The following is a 12,400-nucleotide window of genomic DNA, read 5'->3' as shown; positions in this document are numbered from 1 at the left end:
TTTATTCTTATTATTAATGAGTAAGGCCATCCAAACTGCAGGGTCTGGTATGCCTTGGGATAGAAGTGTATTTTAAGAATTAGCTTCCACACACAAATACTTCAGGTCTGCTCTGCTCTGAAAATAATTTATTTAAAGTTACGACCCATTCTGGTGGTAGCAATAGGTTAAAAGATAGATGTAAAATGTCCAAATAAAATCAGATTTCAGAGAGCTAGAACATGTCCAATGATAATCCTACTCTCCCTGTTTTCCCTCACTTTACTGCAGTCACCCAAAGCTGTCTCAAGTTAAAAGTTGTAAGTTGTTCGGACTGCATAGCTTTAGGTTACTCTATGTTTGGGGGCTATTTACAGTTACCATCTTTCCATATTTTTTGCTCTCAAATGGTAATAATTCAGAAACCAAACAGGTTATATTAAATGTAGCCAGGGTGATTCCCTCCATTATCGGCTAAATCATTCCACACTTGTGAATAATTCAAGCCTCTTCTGCCATTTCGTTTCAGACTCTCCCAAAATCAGCTTTAGTTATTCCGAATGCACTTGGGACTCTCTTCAGAATTTCCATCAAGGTAAGAAGCACAAAACTGATCATTGGGATTCTCTGCATTTTATTTCAGGTGAGCATTTTTATTTCAGTGCCTTTGGCTTTGCCCCAAAGACTGCACTCTGTGCATAGAGAGCCCTTCTGCCCAGCCAGATCCAGTGCGCCCAGAACGCCAAGCCAAGCCGTGTCTCAGCACAAAGGCGCCACGTGGGGCTTCCTGGAGCCAAGAGCAGGAGTTGCTTTGCTCCTCCTCTGGTCCTGCTGCACTTGAGTCAGGGTTTCGCTTAAGGCTCAGGCACACTTCCCCGGGGCAAAACCACTCTTTAGCACTCAGATTGTTGATATTTAGCAGGAGAAATAACCACATTCATTTTCCTTCTTTACTTTCAGGAAAGAAAACTTCCCCCAATTGTCACCTCACAAGAAATATTGGAGGTGGAGGGTAAGAAGATGACCTCCTTTGGCAGATGGCCTTCTTGGTGATTCACATACATGTAGGTTTCTAACCATGTCCTATAGAGGACATTTGCTTGCTCCAAAGGCTCACTGCAAACAAGTATTTAAATAATAACATACTGAACACACACACACATGTATATGTGCAGCATGTTAATATTTAAATATTTATTTATATAAATATCCCGTGATCTTTAACATTGCAGGGCTAGTTGCTTAGCATCACCAAAAGCTCTCAGGTTATACCAGAAGGATGATCTAATTCAAGACAAAGATAAATTTGAGAAAACAGTGGTACCTCGGTTTACAAACACAATTGGTTCTGGAAGTCTGTACTTAACCTGAAGCGTACTTAACCTGAAGCGAACTTTCCCATCAAAAGTAATGGAAAGTGGATTAATGCGTTCCAGACAGGTCCATGGAGTACTTAAACTGAAAATACTCAAACCGAGGCGTACTTAAACCGAGGTATGACTGTACCTCAGAATAGTGAGGAAGGCCTATAAAGGGTGTTACATCATGGCATCCTTTTATAGGCATTTATTATTATTATTATTATTATTATTATTATTATTATTATTATTATTTGCCGCCTATCCAACTAGGTTGCCCCATCCACTCTGGGCAGCTCACATCAAAATAATAATAACACAATGAAACATCGAACAACCCAAGTTATTGTGATTCTGAACATGGAGGTTCCATTTGTAGTTACCACAGCTTAGCATAGTGCCGGTACCTTCATAGGCCTATATTCCCTGAACTGGCCTGATTGTGAACTGGTGCTCTTTTTCTACAGGAGCAGAGGAGAAAGAAAGAGCCACCAAAAGCCGCTCTGGGTGAGGTACCATCTTGTATGAAGAAGTTGTACATTGTGATCTACAGTGGAACCTCGGAAGCCTCTAGCTGAAGGGTCCACAATCTGGTGTTGAAGCAAGACAAAAGAATGCTTCCTTCTCCGCCCACCATTTTGTTTCCAACAGCTCCCCTGCCAAAGAAGGAAGAAAAAAAAGAGGACCCTTCCTCCATTTGGGAAAGATTGTCGAGACCAAAACGGAGGGAAGAAAAACAAATAGCAGCAGCAGCACAATCTAGTCCTGATAGAAAAAAGCTTGGATGTCCCCCAAATGGTACATTTCCACCACTATCAAAAGTCTGAGAAAAGTCAAAGAACAGGATCAGTAGGGGACGTCCTTAGACAGGGCTTCTGCTGATGGGATTCACTAGTAGTTGAATCAAATGCTTGCTTAGCTTGACCATGGAGCCTTCAGAAATTTAGTTTCAATGTGAGCTTGGGGAGTGGGCATTTCTTAGCTTAGGTTTAAAACATATGGGGATATGAATAATGAGTTAAAATAATACTGTTTTTGGGGGGGGGGCAAAAGGCAGGTGACTTAGTGGGCAGGGTGGGGTCCTCCCACGGACAGTCAGGTTTATGTTTTGATCCAGGCATCCCCAAACTGCGGCCCTCCAGATGTTTTTGCCTACAGCTCCCATGATCCCTAGCTAACAGGACCAGTGGTCGGGGAAGATGGGAATTGTAGTCCAAAACATCTGGAGGGCCGAAGTTTGGGTATGCCTGTTAAATTTAATCCTCTTAAATTTATCTAAACTGAGGTTTGATGCCAAAGCCTTTCTCTCACACAACTGGCAAGATTCACACAGCTTTGATGGCGTAGCAACAGCAAACAGTGCTAGATAGTGGATCAATTAACATTATGAATGCTATGCTAATCATTAAAGTGCAGGTGGATTCATTCTGAGTCATGTCCATGCTTGCATTTCAGATTTCTCCCTAAGGAAGACCAAAAGAAAACACCAAGAAAGAAGAAAAATAAAGATCTTGTAAAAATTGAACCCCTTCCCTCCTCCTTCCACTTCGGTTACATGCTTTCCTTCCTGCCCCCCATTCCCAAATAATTTGCATTGCCCTTTAAATGTTTTGGTTTTAGATTTTGAAAAAATATTTTTAAAGGTTTTTGAGTGTTCAACATTTTGCAGCAGATTTTCCATTGGTATTTGTTTTCTGTATTGTTTAAATCAGTTTAAACCAGTTTAAACCAGTTTGTTTAAATCAAAATGTAAGTCTATAGGTAGAGGTTTTAGGTATTTATTGCTACAATTTAGTTGACAAATTAATGTTACTGCAAAGCCATACATTCTGTTAAGTCTTGTTTGCTTGAAACACTAGAATATTTTTGAAGTGCACATGGCTTGTTGTGTATTTTACGTGATTCACCTTTTTTAACCCAAGATTCACCAAGATGTACTTTAATTCAGGGCATTATAAAGTTAAACATTTTTGGAAAAATCTTTATATTTAAAACACTGTAACCCTTTTGACAAATAAACTAAATATAATGAAATGCCCAGGCTGCTCATTTAATTTCAGTTCATGTCTTTTAAAGGTATATCTTTTAAATATCAAAATTGGGCTCTTGAGCATGTTAATTGTTATACTTTCACTGTTTTGATCTGTGTGATCTGTGTGAAGCTTTTCATTTGTAAGTTTTAAACCAGTCTTTGTTTGACAGGCTTGTTTGTGTGTGTGTGTGTGTGTGTGTGTGTGTATATGTGTGTGTGTGTGTGTGTGTGTGTGTGTACACTATGGGAACTAATTGTAATTTATAATTTTCTATGTCATATAATTCCAACCACCTTCTCAAACAAGCAATATAATATATATTGCCACATTATCTGGTGAAAAGGTTAAAGTACTTCATTTCTTCCACTTTTAGATGCAAATCCATTTTTATTTCTTTTAATCGAAAGTTACTCATCTATTTTTACATCATTTGTTTTCCTGACCCGTATTTAAAAGCCAAAAGGATACTCTAAACAATGGCCAGTGACTTATTTTAGAAAGTGTCCCAAGTTACGTGCCTAACACTACATTGCATACAGAAATAAATACAAAGGTATACTGGTAAAACAATCAAGCAAACAAACATTTGCCAAGTTCAGTTCATTCTGTGCAGAATAGAGCATCTGCCATGTTATCTCTGCAGAGCTTTTACTGGTCCATCATATTGTTACATTTCTCCAACCAGTCTTATCTGACCTCAGTCTCCTTCAGTTCCTTTACATTCTTCTCTCTCTATGTCCTTTTGCTATGTAAATTTACATATCTCCCTCCCTCTCTCACACACGCGGTTGCCTCAGATGCTAGTCCAACTCAGAGTAGACTCACTGAAATGAATTAAAAATCCAAACATTACTTTCAATGGGTCTGCCCTAAGTAGGATTTAGTTAGATGTAGCCTGTTATTATGACCAAAGTATCTTATCTAAAAAGATCTGCACATACCAGCTTACCTGAGTGCATTATTCTCAGGGTGGGGGAGACTCATTTATTTATAATTGCTTAATCATATGGGACTAAATTGCATTATGTTGTAAGGACCTTTCATAAAATCTTAGAATTGTAAAGTTGGAAGGTACCCCAAGGGTCATCTAGTCCAACCCACTGCAATGCAGGAATTTCAGCTAAAGCTTCCATGACAGATGGCCATCCAACCTCCGATTACAAACTTCCAAGGAAGGAGAATGCAAGACCTCCCAAGGGAGTCTGTTACGCTGTTGAAGGGCTCTTGCTGTCAGAAAAGTTCTTCCTGATGTTTCATCAGAATCTCCTTTCATGTAACTTGAAGCCATTGTTTTGTGTCCTACCCTCCAGAGCAGGAGAAAACAAGCTTGTTCCATCTTCCATGTGACAGCCCTTCAAATATTTGAAGATGACTGTCATATTTCCTCTCAATCTTCTCGTTTCCAGGCTAAACATACCCAGCTCCTTCAAGCACTCCTCATAAAGCTTGTTTTCCAGACCCTGGCCTTGATCATCTCGGTTGCCCTCTCTTCTGCACACGTTCCAGCTTGTCAATGTCCTTCTTAAATTGTGGCGCCCAGAACAGGACACAGTATTCCAGGTGTGGTCTGACCAAGGAGTGGTACTGGAGGGCCGAAGTTTGGGGATGCCTGATCTAGAGACTAGACTTCTGTTGATGCAGCCTAGAATAGCATTAGCTTCTTTTGTTTCAGCATCACATTGTTGACTCATATTGTGCTCTACTAAGACTCCTAGATCCTGTTAACATATAACTGCTGGTAAACCAAGTGTCCCCCATCTTATATTGGTGCAGCTGGTTATTTCTGCCTAATCACATAGAACCTTTCAGGCTGAAAGGGACTAGTGCAGGCATCCCCAAACTTCAGCCCTCCAGATGTTTTGGACTACAATTCCCATCATCCCTGACCACTGGTCCTGTTAGCTAGGGATCATGGGAGTTGTAGGCCAAAACATCTGGAGGACAGCAGTTTGGGGATGCCTGGACTGGTGGGACTTAGAAGAACAGAAAGGAAAATCATAGAATCATAGAATCATAGAGTTGGAAGAGACCACAAGGGCCATCCATTCCAACCCCCTGCCAAGCAGGAAACACCATCAAAGCATTCTTGACATATGGCTGTCAAGCCTCTGCTTAAAGACCTCCAAAGAAGGAGACTCCACCACACTCCTTGGTAGCAAATTCCACTGCCGAACAGCTCTTACTGTCAGGAAGTTCTTCCTAATGTTTAGGTGGAATCTTCTTTCTTGAAGTTTGAATCCATTGCTCCGTGTCCGCTTCTCTGGAGCAGCAGAAAACAATCTTTCTCCCTCCTCTATATGACATCCTTTCATATATTTGAACATGGCTATCATATCACCCCTTAACTTTCTCTTCTCCAGGCTAAACATACCCAGCTCCCTAAGCCGTTCCTCATAAGGCATCGTTTCCAGGCCTTTCACCATTTTGGTTGCCCTCTTCTGGACATGTTCCAGCTTGTCAATATCCTTCTTGAACTGTGGTGCCCAGAACTGGACACAGTACTCCAGGTGAGGTCTGACCAGAGCAGAATACAGTGGTGCTATTACTTCCCTAGATCTAGATGCTATACTCCTATTGATGCAGCCCAGAATTGCATTGGCTTTTTTAGCTGCTGTATCACACTGCTGACTCATGTCAAGTTTGTGGTCTACCAAAACTCCTAGATCCTTTTCACATGTACTGCTCTCAAGCCAGGTGTCCCCCATCCTGTATTTGTGCCTTTCATTTTTTTTGCCCAAGTGTAGTAGTACCTTACATTTCTCCTTGTTAAAATTCATTCTAATGAATTTCCCTTCTAATGGGTTCCAGTCATTTGCTGTGATTGGGGAATTTTTTAAAAAATGGAATTTTGTAAAGCACTTACCTAGATTAGTGAAGGTTTAAGAAGGCAGTCCTCATCTGACCAGACCACCCATAGGCACCAACTCCCTATGGCTGAGGGGACCTCAGACCACCCCACCCCCCGCAAAATTGGGATGGGGCTAAACCCACCCACCCACCTTGAGGGGCCAGACCTCGCTGTGGCGGGTCTTGCCGGGCTTTCCCACGCCTGTGGCGGGCTACGAAAAGGCACAATGGGGTTTTTTTTGCAGGCATGGGGCGGGCACCTATGTCACCACCTAAAGCCACTGTACTTGAGCACTGTACTTATGGCCGTTCACAGAAGCAGCAAGCAGCTATGAGAGATTACATCCTCCTTTATTGCTCCTACTTCGCACTATTCTTGGGTGCTTTTGCCAGGCAGGAATAGGTGCTTGAGCTCTGTCTGTTGTTGAAGCAAGAGAAACCTTGCCACCTCTTGGGGGAGACAAGGGAAGGACAGTCAGAGGGGAGGAGGCAAATTGACAGGACTCCCGCATGAGGAACAGCAAGAGGGGCAGCAAACTCAGTGACACCCCCCCCCCGGCAGCAAATCCCTTAGCTATGCCACTGAGTAAGTATCTTATTTTTCCTTCTTTTAATACAGTAATTACAATGTCGGGGTGTGTGTGACAAGGAGGAGACAGGAGACATCCCTGAGGAGGAGGTCAGTTCCCCAACACAGGAGCTAGATGTATGGAGGAACGTGACTCATAGAAGTAGAAGGCCCAGGGATCGCTCTGAGTGTTTAGAACTACACAATCCATTTGAAGTGTTCTCCCTTAACATGGAAGGCGAAGAACAGACTCCATTTGAAGATCTCTCCCTCATCACAGTTGATCAGAAATATGAAGACGAGCAGCAAAGTCAGTCCTCCGGGAATATGCAGGTGACATCAGAAGGGACAGCACATGGAAGAATCCCGACCAAGCCTATGAGGAGGCGTGTAGTGGTGATAGGGGATTCCCTACTGAGGGGGTACAGAAGCAGTGATCTGTGGGCCTGATGAGACGTCTCGAGAGGTGTGCTGTCTCCCTGGGGCCAAGATCCAAGATGTAACAGAACGGCTGCAAGGAATCATAAAACCCACCGACAAATACCCCTTCCTTTTGCTCCATGGGGGAAGCAATGACACTGCAAGCCATAGCCTTCAGAAGATCAAAAGTGATTATGAGGCTCTCGGCAGGAAGTTGAAGCAATTAAATGCACAAATTGTCATCTCATCTGTCCTCCCAGTTGAATGACATGGCCCAGGGAGAGAGGAAAAAATAGGGGAAGTGAACAACTGGCTTCGCAAATGGTGCAAGCAGGAACGGTTTGGATTCTTAGATCACGGTCTGCAGTTTCTTGAAGATGGACTTCTGCACCTCACAAGGGTTGGGAGGAATGTTTTTGCCATGAAACTCAAAAACCTGACACTCTGGTACGTTTGCCAACATTGGCGCATGTATTGTGCAGCTAAGGGCCTTTCCAGAGATTTGAACGTTCAGATCTGATTGGTGGAATTTCAGCATTGTCCCAGAGAACTATCCAGTGGTGGATGGGGGGGGGGGGAGGCTGAAGGTCCAACCAATTGGAAGTTAATTTTTCTGAGAAGGCAACCAGCTCAGTGCTATCACGGTTAAATGACAGCATTTAATGTTCTTTACAGACAGTAGCTGAGTGTATTTTTTTTTTAGTCCTGAGCAGAGGGAACACTGGCTCTTTACAGTGATGTCAGAATCTGTTTTTATTATAATATTTTTACAGGATATCCCAGTTGAGCTAGATAGCGTGTTTACAATGAAGCCTTGTCCAAGGACAGATTAACACTATTATACAATACATACAGCAGTACAAAGCAGTTACAGTACAAGCTACCAGCATGTTGTAAATCATGTCAAAGCTTCATGTCACACCTGATTAACTAGCTGGCTGTAATGTTAGCAAACGATCCAAGAACATTTGCTTCGCTGTTGCAAAGGGTGCTGGCAGGATGAATATTGTCTGGTTGTCAGTTCATATGAGAGAGAGGCTTTGCTTTTCAGCATTTACTTCATACGAACTCTTAAGGACCCAACACGGATGGAAATGGCCTCTTGTGAGGTAGATTGGCTTCGCCACAGATGATTCATTGACTGGATCAAGTTACACACATCTTTGCCTTCCTCCAGCGTCACTGAGGCCTTAAATATTACATAAAAGTTGCTGCTGACAAATGTGCAAATCAAGGAGTTGGAACACGTTCCATATGAATAGAGGGTGAAGCTTCAGAGGCAGAAGGAGGAGGAGGAGGAGGAGGAGGAGGAGGAGGAGGAGGAAGAAGAAGAAGAAGAAGAAGAAGAAGAAGAAGAAGAAGAAGAAGAAGAAGAAGAAGAAGAAGAAGAAGAAGAAGAAGAGTTTGGATTTGATATCCTGCTTTATCACTACCCTAAGGAGTCTCAAAGCGGCTAACATTCTCCTTTCCCTTCCTCCCCCACAACAAGCACTATGAGGTGAGTGGGGCTGAGAGACTTCAGAGAGAAGTGTGACTAGCCCAAGGTCACCCAGCAGCTGCATGTGGAGGAGCGGAGACGCGAACCCGGTTCCCCAGATTACGAGTCTATCACTCTTAACCACTACACCACACTGGCTCACTGGAAGAAAACCGGAAGGATATAAATGATTTTAAATAGAGGGATATAAAATATATTGTAAATGATACTAGAGCATAGAGCAAAGTCCCCCACCCCCATCATAGTACTAGAGGCTGGGGGTCACCCAATGAAATTGATAGATCCGAGGCTGACAGAATAAAACACCTCTTCAAATAAAATGCAATTTGGAGATTAAAATGTACCTCATGTGGGGGAATGAAGTCAGGTGAATCAGTTAACTTTAACATGTTCAAGAGCTCTATTTAAAACAATTGTGCAAGATTACAGGAGAAGAAATTGGTAGGCAATTTAAACTTAGGAAAGGAGTGACATCACAAAGACGAGATTGCTGTTGGCACTTGGATGTGTCCCTCATCCTGAATCTCATATGAATCACAGCTGCGTGATACAGCGGCAGGCTGGGGCATGTGCTTCTGAGTGCAGTGCTACCAACTATGTGGCATAAGCGATGTGCAATGTTTTCGGGTCATGCTTTTGGATTGCTCTGTTACAGAAACTATGCCTACTGTCGTTTTGATCTTTTAAAAATAAAAAGTCCAGCACAAATTCTGCTACCTTTACTGGAAGCAGACCTTGATGCCATTAGTACAGGACCCTGAAGAAGAAGTTCACGAATCCCTACCAACAAGAAGACCATTAAGTCCAGAGTCTTAACAATGCTCACCCGCCCTATTGATAGGAAGCCCTGTGCAAGCAGCTTAAAAGCTCTCCAGAGGCACCAGCTGGCAATCTAGGAGCTTCAACCACATAGTTGATTCCAATGTTGCTGCCCCTTTGCCTCTCCCGAGTTGCAAGCAGCAAGAGATGCAAAATTGCTCCTGCGGCTGCTTCTTTTGTTGAGATCTCTGTGTTACAAAATTATTCAACAGGCCAGCAATGACGGCTGGGAAAAGGAAGTAACCATTGAAGTCGCTGACTTCAATGAAACCCTTTTATGTCATTCCCATTTGAATATGAGCAAAGGTGAATTGCAGTATCACAGGAAGGTTCGAGAGCAAACGCACTACAGCTGCTTCAAGCGCCTCAAGCGATATCTTGTGAAACCCAAGGTGAAGACGTGAACAGAGCCTACATACCTGAGCATAGACAGTGTTAAGACATTTCATAATATCAGTCTGGTGAGTGATTAAGCAAGTAGTCAATTGATTTCAAGGGTGTGTTGCCATCACTGACTTTATCAGCTTCAAAAGCCTTGATCTGGGGCTGTCAGCTTTAATTTCCTTGAAGGCTTCTGTACCTTAAACACCTGTGTAGAACATAGCTGCCAAGTCTCCCGTATTCCCTGGGAAATCCCTGTTTTCCCGGCTGTCCGCAGCCGAAAAAAAAGGATTTTTTTTTGTTTTTCCCCGGTCTATTCTGGCGCGGCAGCCATTTTGGGACTGGGCGGAGCATGCTCAGAAGCGACTTTTGATGCTGCTTTGCCCAGTTCCAAAATGGCTGCAGCGCGACTTCTGGTGCGGCGGCCATTTTGGAACAGGGTAGAGCAGCATCAAAAGTAGCTTCTGAGCATGCTCCGCCCAGTTCCAAAATGGCGGCAGCGCTACTTCCAGTCTGCTACTTCCGGTCCAGTCCCTTATTTCTCAGGCCGGAACTTGGCGGGTATGGTGTAGAAAAATGAGCAGGTGAAGCATTTCACATTGACTATCAGAGTCTATATATCAGGCATCCCCAAACTGCGGCCCTCCAGATGTTTTGGCCTACAACTCCCATGATCCCTAGCTAACAGGACCAGTGGTCAGGGATGATGGGAATTGTAGTCCAAAAATCTGGAGGGCCGAAGTTTGGGGATGCCTGCTATATATGTTGCTGAAGTGACAAGCAAGCAGCCCTTCTTTCACTCCATCCCATCTCACCACAGTAGCATATGAGAAGTGCAGCAGCTCATGGCAAAGAGCAAGAATGTGGGCCCTTCCCACTGGATCGCTTAAAATGAATGGCAAACACCACCGCAGTTGTTACCACACACCAGGTGTTGCCAAGCTTTCACATGTTAGCACAGCAACATGAGTTGACAACATGAGCAACATGAGTTGACACCTGAGGGAAGCGGCTCCTTTGAGTAATGCAAGGACTGATGTATGCAGGGAGCAGAAGTGGGAGATGGTGGAGTTCTGAGAGAGTAGAATGAACCTGTTAATTTAGACAAGGCATCCCCAAACTGTGGCCCTCCAGATGTTTTGGCCTACAACTCCCATGATCCCTAGCTAAGAGGACCAATGGTCGGGGATGGTGGGAATTGTAGTCCAAAACATCTGGAGGGCCGAAGTTTGGGGATGCATGATTCAGACCAAAGGTGGAGGTTGGGGGATAGCCATTTTTAATGCTTCGCCGTAGATATATATTCAACAACAAAAAGCCTTTTGTGCACAACTGTAAACCTGTAATAAAAGGGCTAGCATATTTCTCATGTTACTTTTCCAGTCACAGGGATTTTTGTGTTCTTTACACAACACAGCGTTCAAAAACCCGTTTCAGCTGTCTTTCAGTCTGAAATGGTGCAGTCCTTAAGAATGCCATTGGTGTCAGTATGGAATAATGGTGCTATGAGACCTCTGCTGGTAGTTTGTATTCATAGCAATCTCAATTTGAATAGAATAGATGTTTAATCAATCAGAAGTAGAGGTATTCTATTTCTAGTCAGTGTCATATGCTCAATAATAAGTCCATTCAAATTCTGTCCTACTATATAAAGGTAAAGGGTAAAGGGACCCCTGACCATTAGGTCCAGTCGTGACCGACTCTGGGGTTGCGGTGCTCATCTCGCGTTATTGGCCAAGGGAGCCGGCGTACAGCTTCCAGGTCATGTGGCCAGCATGACGAACCAGAGCAGCACACAGAAACGCCGTTGACCTTCCCGCTGTAGCAGTACCTATTTATCTACTTGCACTTTGATGTGCTTTTGAACTGCTAGGTTGGCAGGAGCTGGGACCGAGCAACAGGAGCTCACCCCGTCGCAGGGATTCGAACCGCCGACCTTCTGATCAGCAAGCTGTAGGCTCTGTGGTTTAACCCACAGCGCCACCTGCGTCCCGTTACTATATATATATTCTCAAATTAATATATATAATATAATTCTCTCTCTCTCTCTCTCTCTCTCCAATTGTACCTTGGAAGTCAAACAGAATCCATTCTGCAAGTCCGTTCGACTTCCAAAACATTCAGAAACCAAAGCGTTGCTTCTGACTGACTGCAGGAAGCTCCTGCAGCCAAACAGAAGCCGTGGAAGCCACGTCGGACGTTCGGGTTCCAAATAACGTTCGCAAACCGGAACACTCACTTTTGGGTTTGCGGCGTTCTGGAGCCAAAATGTCCAAGTACCAAGGCGTTCGGGATCCAAGGTACAACTGTATATAAAATTCATACAGTATTTAAAATACGCACATCCGATGACAAAATAGCCATTGGAATACATACTCCATGTCAATTTGCTTTATTAATGTGAAATTATTATTTACATTTATAAACTGCCCATCACCCAGAAGGATCCCTGGGTGATACATATATAATGGCAATGATAAAACATTTACGGTAATTT

This window comes from Zootoca vivipara, chromosome 1 (genome assembly GCF_963506605.1).
Source record: "Zootoca vivipara chromosome 1, rZooViv1.1, whole genome shotgun sequence".
NCBI lineage: Eukaryota > Metazoa > Chordata > Lepidosauria > Squamata > Lacertidae > Zootoca > Zootoca vivipara.
This window is presented reverse-complemented; position numbering follows the sequence as displayed.